Source organism: Rhipicephalus sanguineus, unplaced genomic scaffold, assembly GCF_013339695.2.
Source record: "Rhipicephalus sanguineus isolate Rsan-2018 unplaced genomic scaffold, BIME_Rsan_1.4 Seq10031, whole genome shotgun sequence".
Taxonomy (NCBI): Eukaryota; Metazoa; Arthropoda; class Arachnida; order Ixodida; family Ixodidae; genus Rhipicephalus; species Rhipicephalus sanguineus.
In genome coordinates, this window is record NW_023614146.1 from 1,073,073 (window position 1) to 1,094,048 (window position 20,976).

Below are 20,976 nucleotides of genomic sequence, written 5' to 3' on the forward strand. Positions count from 1 at the left end.
AGAGTCCGGCTTGTGTAAGCGATAACCTTTTTTTCTCCGTTCTGCCACTGAATAAGAATAGCACCGAGGCCAACGTTACTGGCGTCCGTATGAATGTCTGTTTTGGCGTCTTCATAAAAATGAGCAAGTATAGGAGGCGACTGCAAACGGCGTCGTAACTCAAAGAAGGAGTCTTCTTGCTCTTTCTGCCAGACGAACGGTACACCTTCCTTTGTAAGCCGTGTCAGTGGTTCGGCGATCTTGGAGAAGTTTTCAACGAAGCGCCTGTAATAAGCACAAAGCCCCAGGAAACGTCTCATGGCCTTTTCGTCTCGTGGCTTTGGGAAGTTTTCAACCGCAGTGATCTTTTTGGGGTCTGGGCGCACACCTGCAGAACTAACGATGTGCCCGAGGAACCGAAGCTCGCGAAATCCGAAGTGGCATTTTTCGGGTTTGATCGTCAGTGCTGCCGCGCGAATAGCATCCGGTACAGTTCTCAATCTCTGTATGTGTTGCTCGAAGGTAGTTGAAAAAACTACTACGTCATCAAGATAGACAAGGCAGGACTGCCATTTGAGTCCAGACAACACAGTGTCCATCATCCTCTGAAAGGTAGCGGGAGCAGAACACAAACCAAACGGAAGTACTTTGAACTCGTAGAGTCCGTCGGGTGTCACAAATGCCGTCTTCTCACGGTCTCGTTCGTCCACTTCGATTTGCCAGTATCCGCTTTTTAAATCCAAAGATGAAAAGAAGTGAGCATTACGTAATTTATCTAGGGTATCGTCGATTCGTGGAAGTGGGTAAACATTCCGCTTCGTGACGAGGTTCAGTTTCCTGTAGTCAACACAGAACCGCAGGGTGTTGTCCTTTTTCTTGACAAGTACTACCGGTGTTGCCCACTGGCTTTTGGATGGCTGTATCACGTCGTCCTCGAGCATCTCTTGTACTTGCTTCTTTATTGCTTCCCTTTCTTTCGGAGCCACTCGGTATGGATGCTGACATACAGGTCTAACATGTCCTTCGACTACGATGCGGTGCTTTGCGACGGGAGTACGTCTGACTTTCGACGAAGTGGAAAAACACTCTGCGAATTCCTTAATTAAATCCACAATCTGGTCTTTCTGTGGGGATGACAGCTCTCGGTCAATGTCTATTGACTGAAGGACATGGTCTGCTGTCCAGGAAGCTGGAGGTGCTTTATCTACAGTGCAAACATCCGAGACTTGTTCGTAGTCATGAAGGGATGCTATGGCTGTTCCCTTTGCAATATGCTGTACCTCGTTGCTTAAGTTGGTCAATAGCACATCCGTACATCCGTCACGCAGATTCACTAAACCTCTCGCCACGCATATTCCTTTCTCGAGTAGAAGTCCGATATTTCCGTCAGCTAGTCCAGCATAGTCACGAAAAACGTCGCTTCCCACAGCAACTGTCGCGCTACTACGTGGCGGCACGGTCACACCTTCGTCCACAATACGGAGAGGCGAAACGATTGGTTGCTTCGTAGGACACATGGTGACCGCATTCTCCGTACAAAAAGAAATTTGAGATTTTTGCAAGTCGATGATTGCACTATTTGCTTGCAAGAACTCCATACCTAGAATCAGTTTAGGAGAACTTTTTGTTGGGCAAGTTGGTGAACGTTCATAATGATTTTTAAGGCGCAAAGCAGGACAAACTGGCTGTATGGAATACTGTTTTTACAGTGGCGCGGGTGATCCCTTTGGTAATGGAGGTATTGTTGTCGATCCGTTGGTTTGCGGTATAGGGTTGTAGAAAGTTTGTCTTCTTCTATCGTTACGGTAACGTCTAGAAAATTTACGGTTGCTTGCGAGTAGGTGTGTGTGAAGTGTATGTTTGAATGTACAGCGTTGTAAGTGTCGATAAAGTTTAGAAGTTCATCTTCGCTGTGGGTCCAAATAAGAAAGATATCGTCTATGTATCTTCTGTACAAGAGTGGTTTCAAGGAACTTTGTGCAAGAAATTCGGATTCTAGCTTTCCCATAAATATGTTGGCATAATTGGGTGCCATTTTGGTGCCCATAGCGGTCCCGCTAATTTGTCGAAAATACTCTTGGTTAAATTCAAATGAATTTAATTCCAGGACCATCATCGTCAAAGTTGCGATGGCAGAGAAATCTGGGGTGTCAGGCTGTCTATGGTCTGTGTACATGTTTTGTAATGCAGCTATGCCGTCATCGTGAGGAATGTTTGTATACAATGAGGACACATCAATAGTAACCAAGTACGAGTTTTTCGGCACACACAGACCTGCAATGTCTCGAAGAAAATGTGTGGTGTCCTTTACGTACGACGCGAGAGTGCATGGAATGTGGCTTATTAATTTGTCCACGTACCCTGATATGGGTTCAGTTATTGTACCTATGCCTGATATGATTGGTCGACCTGGGTTACCGGGCTTATGAATTTTTGGGAGGATGTAAAAGCGATCTGGACGAGGGTATGACGCTCGCAGTAGTTTGTGGTCAGTGTTGGTTATCATTTCTGCGTCCAACAGTTTCTTTAGTTCTGTTGATACGATACGTTTGTATTCGTCTGTCGGATCCCCTGGGAGGCGTTCGTAAAATTTTGAGTCGACTAGTTGGCAGTATGCTTCTTGTAAGTAGTCGGTTGTATTAAGGTATTAATGCGAGGTATTAATGCGAGCGTCATACCCTCGTCCAGGTCGCTTTTACATCCTCCCAAAAATTCATAAGCCCGGTAACCCAGGTCGACCAATCATATCAGGCATAGGTACAATAACTGAACCCATATCAGGGTACGTGGACAAATTAATAAGCCACATTCCATGCACTCTCGCGTCGTACGTAAAGGACACCACACATTTTCTTCGAGACATTGCAGGTCTGTGTGTGCCGAAAAACTCGTACTTGGTTACTCTTGATGTGTCCTCATTGTATACAAACATTCCTGACGATGACGGCATAGCTGCATTACAAAACATGACGTTTGTGAAAAGCTCTCTTCATCGCTTCCCTGTGCTTCTTTTGCTGTTCTACACCTTTCTTCGTTTCCTTCAGGTGAAGCTTCTCTGATATGCCAAGTATGTCGTCCGCAGGTAAATAGGCAGGCTCCCCGAAGGCGGCGCATTGAGGGCTGCATCCAAGAGTGCTTGTATGCGATCTGTTGTGGTGGGACACAGCTGCTTGAAGGCAACACTTCCACCCTCCTGGGAATCCTGGGTACATGCTTATGTATTGTTTTACGTCTCGGATGACACGCTCTGCTAGTCCATTAGCTGATGGATGGTAAGGGGCTGTAAACTTCAGGGTAATGTTTCTTTCTTTTGCCCACTTTGCGAATGCCTGGCTCTTGAATGCGGGTCCATTGTCGGATACAACACATTTCACTGCTTTAAACATGTCTCTGCTCAAGAGCGATATGACAGCAGCAGCATTTTCTTTTCCTGGCTTGGCTGCTAGCATCCGTGAGCATTCATCAATGCACACCAAAAAGGATTGCGTTTTCTTCACTCCTTCGCTTTTTTTCTTCAGTTCGGCGAAATCAACATGAACAGTTTCGAATGGGATCTCTGAGTAAGGTGGAAAAATCATGCTGTCTGTCTTCTGCTTGTATTTCGCTTTGTTCATTTGACATTGTGGACAAGAACTAATGTAGTCGTTAATATATTTCTTCATGCCAGGCCACGTAAATCTTCTCCTCATTTTGTTGTATGTTCGCCAGAAGCCGTCATGCCCTCCTGACTCGGGACTGTCGTGATAAAGTCCGAGAAGTCTTGTTCTCAGAGTATCTGGTACGTAAAACCTTCCGTCTGCATACATCAGCTCTTCTGTGCCTTCCCACATTGTAAGTGAGTTCACTGTCTCGTCGTTTTCACAGTTACTGGCAATGGGAAGTCGAGAAAGAGCATCAGCGTCTGACAAATCTTGTCCGCTTCTGTGTGCCACCTCAAAATCAAACTGTTGAATTTCACTTATCCATCGAGCAACTCGGCCTTTAGGTTGAGAACCATTGAGCAAATGAGTAAGTGCCAGATGGTCAGTGAACAGCTTGAATTTCGCGCCTTCTAGGTACGATCGAAAATACCTAATTGCTAGCACAACAGCCAATGCCTCCTTTTCAGTCGTGCTGTAGTTTTGTTCTGCCTTCGTGAAAGTATAGGAGTAATATCCAACTACGTGTCTTTCTCTTTCGCTTCCTCTTGTGCCTCTTCGTTGGTACAGGACAGCACCTGCGCCGTAGTTCGATGCATCCGTTGTAAGTTCAAATGGAACAGTGAAGTCCGGTAGCGTGAGTATTGGGTCCGAGGATATGGCTAATACCAAATTTTTATACGCCTTCTCACATTCTTCAGTCCATATGAAATCTGTGTCTTTACGGAGCAAGTTGTTCAACGGCTTCGCTCGTGCTGCAAAATCCTTTATGTAACTTCTAAAATGTCCTGCGAGGCCAAGAAAAACTCTGATTGCGTGCACATTGTCTGGCTTCTTCATCCGTCGTACACGTTCTACGGACTCTTCTTTCGTGCTCTTTGTGAATCCGTCCAAAATGCGTCCGAGAAATGTAATCTTGTGCTTAAAAAATTCACTTTTCTTAAAGTTCACTTTCAGTTTGGCGTCACGTAATGCCATCAAAACAGATGTCAAGTGCTTAGCGTGTGATGTTTCATCCTTGGAGTAGACTATGATGTCGTCCACATACACATTGCAGAATAATCCGAGGAATGGCTTGAGAACGCTATTCATCATCTTCTGGAACCAAGCCGCACTATTTTTCCATCCGAAAGGTAAACGATTGTATTCGTAAACGTCAAATGGTGTGACGAAGGCTGTGTACATCTTATATTTCTCTTCCAGTGGAATCTGCCAAAATCCTTTGCAGAGGTCTATACGAGAAAATATCTTGCAACCTCCGGTCTCTTCAATTATTTCGTCAATCCTTGGCATTGGAAAAGGAAATAGGTCTGTTTGGTTATTTAAAATCCGGTAATCAGTGCACAGTCGCAAAGATCCGTCTTTTTTCGGCGCCAAAGTAACAGGCGAGGCGAATGTAGACACCGATGGCCGTATTATTCTAGCATCAACATAGTTTGGATTTCAGTTTTCAACCACAGTTTTTTTTCACGGGACATGCTGTAAGGCTTTTGTCTGACCGGCGTAACATCTCTTAGCTTAAAGTGAACAGTAAATTTTGTTGTAGCCGGTGGATAGTTTCCTAGGCAGACAAGTTCAGGAAATTTTTCACGAACTTCCTTTTCAGACTTAACAAGATGGTCTGCAATGTTCAAGGACGCGCACGTCTCTTGCGCCACGGTTACTTCATCGTTCCAATAAAGATTTAACTTCAGTGTTTTCATATCGGGTCTCGAAAGCAGGAATTTATAATCGCATCCCTTCACGACAAGGGCGTCGATATTAACCCGCCGGCCCTGATAAGAAACATTTGCTTTCACCCATTCATCATATATTTGTCTTGTCCCATCAAAACTCTGTACCTGGACCGGTCTCCCTCTGATTATTTCGTCACATTTGACAAGGGCCTGATTTATTACAGAGACTGATGCACCACTGTCAACCAATGCATCAACGTTGTCACCATTGACATTGAGTTTAATATAAACAAGGTTAAGGGCCGTTAGAAAAACAGTCTCAATTTTTGTCAGCAGGTGGGACTGGACACCCTCTTTAATTAGTTTTTTGGTTCCGCTTCCTCTGAATTCGAGGCGGCTTGTTCTGTGTCATTGCGGGTATCAGACATCAGGTTGACGACTCGATTCTTGCTATGATGACTTTCGAGCTCGCGAGACCTCCATGGTGCCCTTTCAAAAGTCTGATCAGTACGACGCACATTCTGTGGTGCGAAATCGGTGCAAATGTTTCGGAAACTTCCCAATAGCTCTTCGATGGTTTTAGGCGACTTTACTTGCACCTGCCTCTGCAGTTCCTTAGGTAAGCCGTGAACAATCAGTGGCACTACTGCGGACTCGGGTAATTTTGCATTTGCCATGTGAAGAAGCCGCCTTTTCTCGTAAAAGTATTCTAGTGGCTTCCCTGAACGATATTTATAAAAAATAGCTCGGTCCCACCTTTCAACCGGGTTTTCGTCAAAGGCTGCCAAAAAGCTCGCTCTCCACTCGTCCCACGTGTCCGTCATATGTCCAGCGTAGTGGATGTCGTACCACTTCTTGGCAAGTCCGCTGAGAAACTGACGCATGTTCTTGATGCGCTCGTAGGGTTCATTCCAGGAGTTCTCCTCACACGCTAGTTCGTAGAACTGTATCCAAGTCTCTGGGTTTGAATCTTCTCTGTCGAAGATGTCGGGCTTTACCACCTGCTTGTGTTGTCGCTGTTGGGCTCGAATAACTGTCAGAAGATTTTCCATGAATTGCTGCTGTCGCTCGGCGTGTTGCTGCTGCAAGTGAAGCATTTCTAGCAGGCACGAGTCTATGGAAGAGTCGGCTTTGCTTGGTGAAGTCCTTGTCTTCAGCTGCACCAGCGGCGCCATGATATATTCATGAAATTCGGAATGCTTCAATGGTATCTTCACTGATGCTTGGCCATCAATCTCCTGCAGCGTCTTTCCAGCCTTCTCGGCGATGAACTCGCGAAGCTTGGGAGTCGTGATGCTTTCAGGTAAATCATATTGGATATCTTCATCCACTTCACAGGTTGAAAAATATGACTGACCGTTTCGGTCTCTCGATACGCTCAGCGTTATCCACATAATAGAGGCTTGTATCCTGTCACAGACTGCGCCAATGTAACATTCCACGACTGCCGTGCACAGATCCAAAACACGATCTCTTTATTCTTCTTCTTTGTCTCCCCCCTGTTCCCACCAAATCGGTCCATCGTCGCAGCGACCCACTATATATATATATATATATATATATATATATATATATATATATATATATATATATACAATTTTCTGTTTGGCTATTTGATTCACTGCGAGGAATTTTAAGAGCGAAGCTGTTCTTAGTCGAGGCTTTCATGTGCGCCGTTGTGGTAGCGCTGACCACGTCGCCTCGCAATGTGGCCAGAGCGAGGCTCGGTAGGAAGGGGAGGGCTGCGTGAGCTGCGAGAGGCGAGCGCAGAGGATGTCGAGGGGTGAGCCTTCGGGAAACGCGCCAACAGGCGGTGTCGGTGAGGCGCAGTGGAGTGCAAAATAGCTTGTCAATGTCAGTGTTCAAGCGTTTGCGCTTTCAAAATGGCGAACATTTCTCATTCTCCCTATCAAGAAGCCACCCGACGTGAGCGTCAGCAAGAGTCGATGCGAGAACGGGGATGTCCTCGCCGAGCCAACCGCGATGTTCAGTTTAATACCTGAAAGACCTCCAGGGGGTATTACGTAAGGGGTGGTTACATGAAGAACAAATGCAAAGGTGTCCTTTACAAAAGTGTATACAATAAAATAAACTTGTTAATATAAAGTCTTGTTAGTACACCACTGCAACCTTTATTGCGCATTGTTAGTTTCAATATATTCCGTCAAACGTTTCAGAAACAGACAGGGGCAGGTGGTAGCAACGATTTCCTCGGGAAGGCTGTTTCATTATGAGGCAGTTCGAAAAAAGAATGAGGATGAAACAGTAGTGGTTCGTGCACGTGGACGCGAGACTCGGTGCGAGTGACATAGGCGGCTCGATGTGCGTGCTGCGGGTGAAATGTAAGGTGGTTGATGAAGAGAGCTGAAAAATAATTTGTGCTGGAGCGATAAGCTGGCGAGACGGTGACGATGGGAGAGAGGTGACAGACTGCATTGCGATTTTAGTGACGTGACACTGAAGTCATACGAATACGTGGAATGAATAAACCTGGCTACCCGATTTTGAACCGCCTCTGTTGCTTCGGTGAGATATGCCTGAAGTGAATGCCAAACAGATGACGCTTATGCGAGTTTTGGCCGAACGAGTGATTGATAAGCGATTCGATTTACTTGGTATGAAGTATGGTGGAGGTTCCGTTTTAAGAAACCTAATGTTTTGTTAGAGGCTGATATATTAGTGACGTGGGTGCGCCAGGATAAGTCACCGCATACACTGACACCCAGGTATTTATATGATGATATTAAGTGGAGTGGTATGCTGCCTATTTCGTAAGAAACGAGTAGAGGGTTTACGTTTCGAGAAAATGACATTATTTTAGATTTTTTTTTTGCGTTGAGAGACATTAGGCAGGTGTGACACCATTTTATTACGCTACAGAGGTCTTCCTGCAGAGCTTTTTGATCGGTCATTGTTCGTTCACTGCGATAGGCAACGCAATAATCTATTCGCGCAAGAGAGGCCGAAGCTAAGCTCCAACGAACGGAAAACTTTAGAAACATAGCAGTACGATATAGCCTGATGAAGGACCGGCATTAGCTTCGCTGTTTCGACAGTGTTCGCGAACTGGAGCTGGATGGATTTTTTTCTCGCATACTTTCGTGCCAGGGCAGGCGCTATATCAACGCAGCAGTTAAATGAATACATGCAAAAGAGATTCTCTTATATAGCAAGACGCAAGTTTTGCATTCTCGTTCCTGCGTAGAGAGGATTTTTCGCAGCGGCACGCATGCAGGATCACGTGGTAAAACATGGCACGCATGCGCGGCCATGTTTTACCACGTGATCATAACTGACCTTCGGTCAGTGAAGCGGCCGTGGACGTACCACACAAGCTGGTTGCAGTAGGGTGTAAGCAAGACACATGCTTGCGCAGCAAAACATAGTTCGATATTTAATCGCCTAAAAGCTGACAAGGTTGAGACATTTCATTTTATTTGACGGCTTATGATAAGTTTATTCTACTTCGCATTTATAGCGTATGCCCTTAATTTCTGTGTTGGCAAGCACTAGTAGCTGTGGTTACAAGCCAACGTGGCAGCACCCATGCAGCCGCGACAGCCCGCTTCCACCCGAACTCGAGCTTGTTCTTTGCCTACTGTCCTGACATCACTAAATAAATGGGCAAATCGGTTATCGTTCTTGGCGTCAGCTGTGTTTATTGAGCCACGTCTGCTAAGCTTTGTGGCTGAGTAATTGAGAGTCGATCTCGGAAACACTGCAAAATGCCAACAAATACCGCATTTCTCTCCGGACAGAAATATAAAGCAAATAAACGCGCAGGTGTGAAAGCAACGCGCTACACAGCGCCCGATGACTACGTGATAAACACGAGGCGGAAGGAGACTACATCCAGAGGTGCCTCCAGGTTGACTTTTTTCCAATGCTGCCGTCCGCTCGCTTTTACTTGCCCAACGCGTGCGCGCAGACGCTATGGGTACACCAAGCGGGCGACGCATGGCGAATGGCGACATATCGAGCAACGGTGCCAAAGGTCACGTTTCAGGGATAGAAAGCCAAATGCCAGTGGCGCCATGTCATTTCATTCGCGCAATCTAGGTCCGGAAAATCGCCTAGAGTTCTCACTGTGATGCCACTAAGATACGCCGCACCAATACGTTGCGCTTCGGCTATCTGCACTGAATACTTCACAAGCCTGCCTTACAAACAGACTCTGACTCTTGCATCCTTCTTTGTTCTTCTTTTCAGTCTGACCACCTGCAGTCCATGTGAAAGTACCCGGGAAGACACCAATACCCAGCACGTTCGTTTTTCCCCTACAGAGTCCCTTCTCCCGACTCAGCAATTTTATGACAGTCGCTCAAGCCAGTGGTTGCCATTCTTCGTCATGGTTGTGTTTGGTAGTTTACATGACTCCATTGAGCCTTCGAGAGGTCCCTTCTCTTCAGAATGCACAAGAACACATTGTATCCTGGTTCAAAAGCATACTGTAGAATTGAGTGGTGCTCCGCATTGGTGTTGCTGCTACATTTACCTGTGCACCATCTACACGACGGCGATCTTGGGAAAGCTCTCACAGTGCCATATTAGCACTACCAGCGCCATTACGATACCCAAGCACCCAAGCACAAGAAGAGAATAGCATGTTCATTTTCTCACACTATTTATTGTAAAATTTATTGTTTCGAGCATGTCATATAGCACGCGTAGTCTTCTCCATTGAAACGAGTCAGAGGCTTTCCATTAAATGTTGATAATCCTGTAATCTTACCTATTCTTGGTCATCACGGCTTACATACACAGGCCAACATTTTATTACGCTTTGCCATAGTTAGGCCACTATGTACAGATACCAGCCTTAATCTGCGAAGGTATTCCTATGCAGGCATCGTTCGCTCTCTCATGCATTTTGCCGTCAAAAACTTAGTGCGAGAACCTTTATCCATCTGCATTGCAAATGTGTTAGTAGCACTATTTATTTAGTAAAGTGTGATAATTTTTGAGGAAGTTACATGTTGCTGCTGCCAGAAACATAATTGGTGCATTCGTCAGGTATTTAATTGCTTCACGTTTACCAGGTAACTGAAATGTTTCGTTGATGACCGCAAAAAAATAGTGCCTGGACAAGCAACAAAACTGATGTTCTTTACATGTATGGCTACTGCCAGACCTGACCTCGATCTCACTAAACTAGGCATTCCTCTCGCTCATAGATGATCGAACATCTGTTGTATTACTATCGTACCACGTTGCTGATAAGCTGTTATTAAAATGTAAATAAACACATTCTTGACCCGAATGTATCAATGTTTATTCTCTCTGCCTCTATGGAAGACTGCCGCTTAATAAAGCAATTATTACACTCTCTTGTGGACCTGGTTGAATTAAATGCGCGTCTCGAAGGTTACCGTAAGCCGAAGTGAATGAGGCGAGTTAAACCGTACTGTTTCCAGGAAGCATTATTGGAGGAAATATTGATGCAGTCTGGACCGCCGAGGTGAGTGGGGCACGTGTTTGCTGTGTGAACAACTGCCCGCTTTTAATGTTCTTTCACCAAAGGGAACTTCTGTAGAGAGCTTCACGTGAAAGCAGAATACGCGCGCATAAGATCATGTCTGACCATTGTGCTATTGGAATGGCACCTGTTTCGTATCAGCTGGTATTTATGTTTTTCACCATGAGATTGAAAGCCGACTTTCGACATCGTCGTGAGAAAATCCTGCAAGCTACAAGATATTTTAGTATGGCTTTCGAAGAAGCATGAGCGTTACTGCTGTTTTCTTTTCTCTAAATGCGGACTAAACTGTCCGCACTCAAGGACTAAACTGTCCGCCTGTTATATAACACGATCGCTGCTATAAAGAAAAAACATGACTGAGGCCTCCGTCATAGAAATCGGTATAACACGGCAATGAAACGTGTCTTCACAAAAGTAGTTCATTGTTTTGTGCATTGATCTGAGAGATTGTGCATACAATGTGTATTAGAGTTTGACAGCTATAGCACTGTTTGACATGGATGCACCCACGTTGACGTCTAGTGGCACATCTCCATCGCGACGACTAACACCCATGATCATGATTTAAGCGTTGTGGTAGCTGAAGCCCTTAACATATACCTGGACATAGCATATCGTGAATCCCAACCAAAAATGGCACCAAGAAGCACATATTAGCACAGTTCAAACACTCGATATGCACTTCTTCAAAGCGTCGTTAGCTGAGGAGAGAAACGGCACGATGTGCGCGCCTAAGTAATAGGGTAACCAACGCCTGTGGTCATGCATACACTACCACACTGCGCTTCCGCAACACGGGTTACCTAGATTTAGACGAGAGGCAAATATTCGTAGCTTGAGCCGGGAACGCGCGCAGGCGTTCCACGTGCCGGCTGGCGTCTGTCTCGCTCCACGAAGGCACGACATTAGCCCGTCGACATTGTTGTCTTTCTGCGGCGCTTATTGCAGCAGTTTTATTAGTCGGTGCTATCACACTCGAATAAGTGGGTGGCAGAGAAACACCCTTGGTGCATGTGGAAGCTGCACTACACTGACAACCAGCCGTAACGCGCTAACACTAAGTGAAAAGCAAAGAACGCAACTGCGTCTACGGCGACTAATTGATGCAAGTGCGGCCAGCGTTGCTCGCTGGCATCGAGACCCTCTAACTGCATCGTCGCCAAATCGCTCCCTACGGCACTCGTTAGCGTCATGACGCAGTACTTCACAACCCCGCTCACAGACGGCGGTACCGTCCCGCCCGACCAAGAGAGAGCACCGTGCGAGACAGGGTATGTGTGAGATATAAAGCGCGTTTGTGGGCCTTCGTGCATGTGTCTTGGTGGCGAAGGTAAAATGAAAAAAAAAGAAAGTCTCGGTGGCGTAGTTGGTAAAGTGCCGTGCGCCTATAGGGGCGGCTCGACAGATGTGGGTTCTAAGCCCAGTGGCGGAAAGCTTTCTTCTGAATGTTTTCTTGTTCATTCGTTAGTGTTCATTTTAGCGACGTCATATCCGTGACGGAAATACGTCTATGATGGCTTGGTGGACCACGGCATGGGACACTTTCGTGTTAAAAATTAACGAATAATCTCTTTTGGGATTTGGCGTAAGCGCCTTTTATTGTAGGTAGCGGCCGTCCCTGGATTGCCTCTTTCTGGAGGCATCGGCATGGCATCTAGCGCTCGTCAGCGTTCGATCTTCTCTGTCGTAGTCGTGCGCATGCCATGGGACGTCATCTCGAACGCTCCCCCCTGGTACGCCGAGAGCTGCTGGCCGTGGAGAAACCGGAATGGGGAGGCTTCGGAGCACAACTGCTCGTCTCCAAGCTGCATGCTCTCCTTGCCAGTGGCGTCGATGTCTCCCTGCACTGGGTCTCACTTCATGTGGCACATCAGAGAAATGGGCAGGCAGACGCACTGGCGAAAGAAGCTCCACCGCCGCTGTCTGCCATGCTGTGGCCGCCTCAGACTGTTCGAGGCTCACCTTGAGGCGGCAAATCCTAAGCTGTCACCCTCACGAACTTGTAGCTAGGATGGAAGTATCGACCCGGCTGCCTGACCAGGCCTCTTCAGGAGGGAGTGGTCCCTCCTGCCTCCTGCGTTTACGCATCGGCTGATCCTGGCCTGCTGCCCGGCGTCATCGTCACATGCGTGCACTGCGTGCGGAACAGACGAAAGGATTCACCACTTGTTGTGTATGCCCAGCGTTTCAAGCATAACGAGCCGCCTTGATCGCCACAGAGTCTACCCGCGGCTGCACAGAGGGACCTCCTGCTCCCTGCCCAGCACCACACCCAGGTCCTCGAGGTGGTTCTTCGCGTCGTTTGGGGGTACTAGACAGCATAGAGTTTCCTACAATACTTACTAGAGGGAACTCTGGCGCTAGTGTCTATGGGAGCTGCAATGCATCGCGCTTCAGCCAGCATGCGCATCATGGGTAGTACACGGATTTGTCTAAACTTCGTTCTTTCGGCTCCGTATGGCTCCGCGTCGCCTGCATCCGCTTTGTCGCAAAACGAAGTTCAGCAAACATCAGCAGTTTCACTTCACCACTTTAACTTGTTCAGGCTCACCGATTCAAATTTGGTCACGAAGTTCACAACGATCCATTATTTTATCCGAAAGAAAACCAAAACATAGCAATAAACAAAGCCACAAGTGCGTTAGCAGCCCACAAACACGAAGACTAGGCAAATCCGTGTACTACCCATCATTCCCATGCTGGCTGAACGATCGCAGCGCCAGAGTTCCCTCTAGGTCATTTTAGGAAGCTCTATGCTAGACAGGGCAACCGGCTACAGAAGCCGCCCGATGCGTCCTCTGCCATGGACTTCACACTGCTCTCCTTCTCCTTCACATCTTTATTAGCCTCTCAATATTTCCCTATGGGTGCTGAGTCTGGCTTCCTAGATGCAGGAATAGCGTCTTTTTCTCTCCTCCCCCATCGCACGCGCTTCTCGCGACTACCGAAACGCGCGTTTACCATAAAAACTTCGCAATGTTTCAATTGTTCTGGTGTGTTCAGTCCTCCCTGTCGGCTTGTCCTGCAGTGAGCTTTCATTCCAGTTTGACGCACTTCAAAGACGTCTCATAGACAGCGTTATCTCGATAAATTTTTCTGCACCGCGGGGAAAACGCATTCATGTACTTCTCACATGTCCGCACTTTAAAGCTTGCATGCCAAGCTTAGTGGTTAAGACATTCGCTTCAGGAGCCCCGTGTTCGACCCAAGCACCGGAGTGAAAACATCTGTTTTACTCATTTATTGCTTACAGACAGACGAACAGACGGACAGTTTTCTCGTGGAGTCGGCAGAAAAATTCTTACGCATTTATAAATATGTAACATGCAGTCAATTTTCTTACTGGTGCTAGGTTTTGAACACAGGTGCCAAGCTCTGTAGGCGAGTATCTTAACCTTATCAGAACTGCAAACTGGGCTAGTTGGTGGGATTTTGCTCGTAGCGCGGCAGACGTAGATACAAGAGTCCTGTGTGGTTCTCTGCTCTTTTGTCTACGTTTTTCGCGCTCCGACCCCAATCAGGAGCTTAACCACAGGGTTACACAGTCATGCTGGCACAGTGTGAATATACCAGAACCATATCAATCCGTCGTACCGGCGATACAAAAAAGGAAGCTCCGCACTAATGGTGCCAAGCCTGAAGGGAGTGCGGAGCTAGGTGGTCTTCTGTGTTTCTCTTTATTGTTCTTTCCTTCTTCCTCTGTTTCTTTGCTTTTCTCTCATCTCTCTGTCTTTTATAACTTTTTGTATCTGTTTATTTGATTTAATTCTTCTGTCGCAATGTATGAGCAAGAGTTGCGAAGTGGGCTTTTTGGTAAGCCATGACGAATTTCGGTGGCAGCGCGATCATGGCACAAGGACATGAGAAGGAAGACGACACAAGCAGCGCTACTAGCAACAACAATGTTTATTTTTCTAGACCCGCACCGCCCTAAGTATACCCCTACCTCAGCAGCAACCACAGGTGACGTGGTGATAACGACCGACATGTGCGAGCGAATCACCTAACAACAACAACATAATGGGTGATAACCGCATAGTAGCAGGACGTCAGCATTTTCGCAGGAACCTTAACTCATTTGAAGATAATGATACTGATGGCTTGCTTACACAGATATCACCAAGAGCGTCCATGTGCTCCGCTTCTACGATGAGGCGGGTGATTTCATCCTTGTAACGACCCAAAATGGTGGTCCGGTCAGAGTTTGGCGGCACCCGCACGACTGAGTAAGGATAGCGAGGAATCCGTCAGCAGGCAGCTTTTTTGTCTTGTTTTCGTGCTCTCTTAGCCGCACGTTTACGCGCCTGCTCGTCTGTGCGACGCAGTATTTCCCACATGACAGCGGAATACGGTAGATGACGAATGCCTTATAATCTATGAATCTGTGTTTTTGATTGATGCCACAGTCCACCTTTAGGAGCTTGCTCCTAATGCTCGCGCCTTGTCCGTTATCGGCGGCGTGTACACTAGTTCTCATTGGTCCCACCGGAGAGGCCCAGCTACGCTCTCTCCGGTGATTTCGAGAATGCTCACTAGATGGTGCAGACCATGCTCGGCGCATGCGCTAGTTCGATAGGTGACCGCTAGAGGACCGCGCCTCTCGTTTGGCGCTCCCGTTTGGCGTGCTTCCTTTCTCTGCGCCGGGAGCTCACTCAGTGAACGGTCTTCGTTGCCGCTCCGCAGCATGACCATCCCAGCCAAGCAAGCAGCGCGGCGGCCTCGCAACGCAGCAGCAGCTCGGGCTCGCCGCCAAGACCCTGCGGTGAGAGCCCGGGAGGCCGAAGCGAAGAGGGCTAATGTGTACATAACAACGTTGTCTCGTCTCTATATCACGGTAGAGGAATATGTACGGAGGATTCGCGGGTTACCCGATCATCTCCAAGCAAGCTCCTCTAACATAATTCACTTCGTGGATATGGCGGTGATTTTTTTCTGTCCTAGACAGATTTGTTTTCGAACCGAGACTCTCTAGCTTGTGGGGCACACAGAAAACTACACTTATATTTTCCCGTAAGGCCAATTTCTTCATGTTATGAGACAGTTCATAAATGTAGAGAATGACGGCTGTGTTCCTGACTCAGGAGCAGCGAGGTCTTGTGGGTCAGGATCGCTCAATCGTGCACGAAGTTTCTTGAGGTTTTTTTCTGCTACCGAGACCAATACATGATCAGGATAACCGGCTTCTTTTAGACGTGAAATCTGCTGCATGAAACTATGACCCATGAGGTGTGTGCAGGACTTTTTTATAGCATTACTGAGGCTATAATCAAGAAGAAGAAATGGATATGGGCCGGGCACGTAGCACGTCGGCAGGATAACCGATGGTCATTAAGGGTAACTGACTGGATTCCAAGAGAGGGCAAACGCGTAAGGGGAAGACAGAAAATTAGGTGGGTAGATGAGATTAAGAAGTTTGTAGGTATAACGTGGCAACAGAAAGCACAGGACCGGGTTCATTGGCGGAACATGGGAGAGGCCTTTGCCCTGCAGTGGGCGTAGACAGGCTGATGATGATGATGATGATGATGATGATGATGATGAGGCACAAAGCTGTAATGCTCGTGTTTGTTGATTTTGTGTGGTTAGAGTGAAAGAGTCCCTTGTTGGCGCGAGGTGCGTACCCCCAGCATAGCTGCTTGTCCGAACAGGTTAGCATAAGGTCCAGAAATATAATGCGCCCGTCAACCGGCCATTCAACGGTGACTTCCAGGTGTTTAAGACTAGCATGACACTCGTTCAGCATTTCGGTACTCTCTTTCAGAAAACACACAGCTGGGCAGTGAATAAAGATGATAAAATCATCCACGTATCGAAAAACATCCGTACATTAGTTCCCTAGAGACGATTCGCCAGGCCGCTGTCAAGTTCAGCTAGGAGTAGATTACTCAACACTGGGGCGATACAGGAGCCAATACAAGCACCCCTTTTTGCAGTAACACAGATTGGTTCCATTGCATAAAGGTCGAGGTTCAGTAAAATTTTAGCAAACACACAAAACCATCACTTGAGATGCCCGCTTTAGAAGTAACTTTGAGTACATCATATTCATCTATGCTATCTTCAACGCATTTTAGCCTCAGACGACGCGGGAAGGAGTAATACAAGTCAGTAATGTTGACAGAGAAGCCCTTCAACCCTCGGTCTTTGTGAGCTTTCAAAAATGCTACTATGCTTTCGGAATTATTAACCAAAAATGGGTCTCGTACCTCAAGGATATTTAGCTTGTTTTGCAAGAATAACGCGAAATCCTTTTGCCATGTGCCTCTTTCCGACACAATCACTCCGAAAGGAATGCCCTCTTTGTGCGTCTTAGCGTTGAAAAAAGCCTGTAAACTATTATTCTCACTTTTCTCGATAGCTTTGAGTGTTTTCCCAATGTCCAGCTTCTTGCATAACCGGATAGCTCTGGCTTTCACTTTGTTCAAAGATACGTCGCTGATTACGTTGAACACTCCAAATACAGCTTCATTAGCTTTGTCTAAGAAGCATTTGTCAGAAAAAACGGCAAAGCTCCCTTCTTTGTCCGATTGAACCATACACAATGAACTTTCCTTCGTGAACGACACCGCGCGGTTTAGACGAAGTTTTGAACAATTTGGCTTACAGCGTCCTAAGGCATAGACGCCTTCCGAAGTCAGTCTCGCTTCTTCACCGTCAGTTGCTTTCCGTGACACACGACGGACCACGAACCGGAGTTCTGGCTTTTAAAGACGATAGTCTTTCTTGGGGAACTTAAACGCAGAAATTTTGGTCTGTCTTTCTGTCTGTCCTTCTGTCTGTCCTTCTGTCTGTCTTTCTGTTTGTCGGCACGTCCCTCGATTCAGCCACTCGGCCAAAGTTGAACCACTTGCCCAAGGGCCAGCCATCGTGAACGGCTGAATAGGTTCATACTTGTGTACATTGTTGATCAAAAAGCAAACATTACGCATATCTGAGGCGCAACATCACTAGGTAAGTATTGGGCGGTGTGTTCCTTTAACAGAAAATACATAGATACGCAATTTTAAAGACCTTGATGGTATGCGTTTAACGTTGACACAGTAACGCGTTTATTAAAAGATTGCCACAGCTGAAGCGATCGGCGGTCCAAGCCGAGCAAGCGCGAGCGCCAACAACAACCGTCTTCGTCGTCTTCTTTCGCAGGCGTTCTTGTCTGCGCCCTACCATGTTACAAATCACTCCCCCGCGGAAAAGGAGCCATCCTGGCCTCCTGGCGACCTAAGGAACAGGTACAACTGGTAGGTCATAATGCGGCTTCAGTCGATCGACGTGAACAGTCTCGCGGCCGCGACGACGGCGGTCTGTAGATGATTGAACAGGCTCAATCATATAGTTAACTGGGGATGCTTGACGTAGGACGCGGTAGGGGCCTTCGTACTTAGGCAGTAGCTTTGTGGAAAGGCCAGGAGCGGAGGAGGGAACGCGAAGCCACACCAACGTTACAGGCGAATACGACTGAGGAGGCAGGTTTTCGTCGTGACGGTCCTTCTGGCCCTGCTCGCCCTACAATGTTACAACCCTAGTTTCTTAAGGTGCGCTGAAAATGCGACTGCGCTGAAACTTGTCTTCCTCCGTGCCCTTTGCACAAGCTCATGTTGTGTTTCGGTTTCGGTTCAGTATTGCATTGTACGAATGACAGGGGGCGCCGCTCTGGCATTCCTGTTTTACCCAGGCGACGTGTAAGTAAGAGAGTTTGTGGAGAGTACTCGTTGAGTGCGGACGTTTCTTCTCCTTCGGCGCATCGCGCCAAACAGCGTGTTCGGGCTGGCCGGCGTCCCCACCGGTCGCGTTGGTCACCGCCGGTCTTCGCCTGCCGCTGCACCGGGACTACCAGCCCGCAACACAGCACTCGTGTTTCCCGACGTATTGCCAGATGGCATCCATATCTCACGCAGCGCCTCTTCTATCGTCTTTAGACGACATTTGCAGCGAAGCACGCAGATACGCGGCCAATTTTTTCATCCTCTTCTCGACGGCGAACTTCGGACCCAGTCCTAGGACTCGTCTGGAAGATGGAACGACGTCGTCTGGAAGATGGAGGCCTTCAGGAACGTTGACACTTCAGGAACGGTTGACGGGCGCATTAGAATTTTGGACCTTATGCTAACTTGTTCGGATAACCAGCTATGCTGGGGGTACGCACCTCGCGCAAACAAGGGACTACTTCCCTTTAACTCTAACCACTCAAAACTGACCAAGAGGGGCCTTACAGCTATGTTCCTCAGTAATGCTATAAAAAAGACCTGCACACACCTCATGGGTCATAGTTTCACGCAACAGATTTCACGTCTAAAAGAAGCCGGTTATCCTGATCATGTATTGGTCTCGGTAGTGGAAAAGAACCTCGAGAAACTTCGTGCACGATCCAGTGATCCTTATCAACAAGACCTCGCTGCTCCTGAGTAGAGGAACACAGCCGTCATTCAATACACTCATAAACTGTGTCATAACATGAAGAATTTTGGCCTTACGAGAAAATTTAAGGGTAGTTTTCTCTGTGGCCCACAAGCTGAAGAGCCTCTGTGCGAAAACAAATCCCTCTAGGACAGAAAAAGTAGAATGTGACATCGAGCATAAACACAGATTCATAGATTGTACGGCATTCGTCATCTACCGTATTCCGCTGTCATGTGAGAAATACTACGTCGGACAGACGAGCAGGTGCGTAAACGTGCGGTCAAGAGAGCATGAAAAGAAAGCAAAAAAGATGGTTGATACCTCCTTCATGGGAATCGGTATAACACGAAAGTGAAACCTGTCGTCACAGAAGTAGGTGATTGTTCATAGTGCATTGGTATATGAGAGCTTGTAAAATGTCTACTGTTGCTTGGCAGATATAGCATCGCTTGATGTGGACGCATCGCACTTACGTTGACGCCTAGAGGCACATCTCCGTACGACGACAAGCGCCCATGACCATGATTTACCCCCTGCGGTAGCTCAAGTTCTTAACACACGCGCGGACACCGCATATGGTGAATCCCGCGCAAAGATGACATCAACAAGCGCATAATAAACTGTATAATAAACACTAATGCTCGATATACACACCTTCAAAGCGTCGTGAAATGCGAAGGAAACGCTATGCGCGTCGTGTCTTCCCTCTAGCCTGGCCGTTACTTCTCGCAGCGGGAGCGGGGAGCGTGGTGCGACAGCCAGGCGAGCGCCCGATAGCTATTTGTAGATATGAATGGATCCTATGAGCGATGGATGGATGGATGGATGCTATGAGCGTCCCCTTTATAACGGGGCGGTGACATGTTTGCCACCATGCTCGAAAAAAAAACTAGCTTCCTTGCTTCAAGTTGGCTTAATACCTTATCTACATTGATGAAATCTATGTTATTATACCAAAAAAAATATAAATTCACGGTGCATCTCTCTGCCTCTTAAGGCAGAATGACCTTATTTTTCCCCATTATTTATTTTTGTACGTTATCTCTACATTTCTGCCACCAATACTCTAACCGTCTCCTACTTATTTCTATCGCGGACGTGTTCAGCTTTCCATTGTTGTCCCTAAAACCCAAGGCTTCATCTAGACTCGTACCCACACGTATACCTGGGTCAATATCGCCACATGTTCCATCGTTTCCTTAGTTCCCCCGCAGCATGTACATTGTTCTTCGTTACTGAATCTCGCTTTATAACTACGCGTTCTAAGGCAGCCCGACCTTGCTTCAAACAGTAAAGCGCTTCCACTTGAATTATCATAAAACCTTTCCCTCCTTATTTCATTTTTTCCATTTCGGTAGTTACTCAGAGCGGGCTTCTTTTCCATCGCTGCCATCCAATAAGTCCTCTCCGCCTCTCTGATCTTCCGCTTAATGCCCCTTGTTGCCATATCGCCCGCTCTGGTAGCCGTATATTTACTGGTGAGCCTCCTAGTTCTTTTTCTCCACTGCGTGTCAACGCTTTTTCTATACAAATACCTGAAAACCTTCTCTGCCCATCTACTCTTCTTCATTTTCCTCAGCCTCTCGTCGAATCTCATTTCGCTCTGAGCTTCCCTCACTTCAAAGCCTGTCCATCCCGTATCACCCTTTACAGCCTCATTTGTCGTCTTCCCATGAGCGCCCAACGCGAGGCGGCCCACCGTCCTTTGATTTACATCCAGTCCTGATTGTACCTCTGACTTCATGCACACCACTGAGTTCCCAAATGTAAGCCCCAGGACCATCACACCCTTCCACAGCCCTCGAAG

The 20,976-nt window shown here is 47.2% G+C and overlaps 1 protein-coding gene across 3 annotated transcripts in view; it reads left to right on the plus strand.

Annotated features, from left to right (window-relative positions):
* The window catches only part of LOC119375883 (Kv channel-interacting protein 4), a 380,219-nt gene extending 369,640 nt beyond the window's left edge, over nucleotides 1–10,579 (plus strand). Inside the window, exon 9 of one of the 3 annotated variants that reach the window (XM_049411313.1) lies at nucleotides 9,503–10,579. The gene's annotated coding sequence lies outside the window, so the exon portion shown is untranslated. The remainder of the gene's footprint in view (nucleotides 1–9,502) is intronic. The other 2 variants (XM_049411314.1, XM_037645918.2) reach the window with 2 other exon arrangements.
* The last annotated feature ends 10,397 nt before the right edge of the window (nucleotides 10,580–20,976 follow it).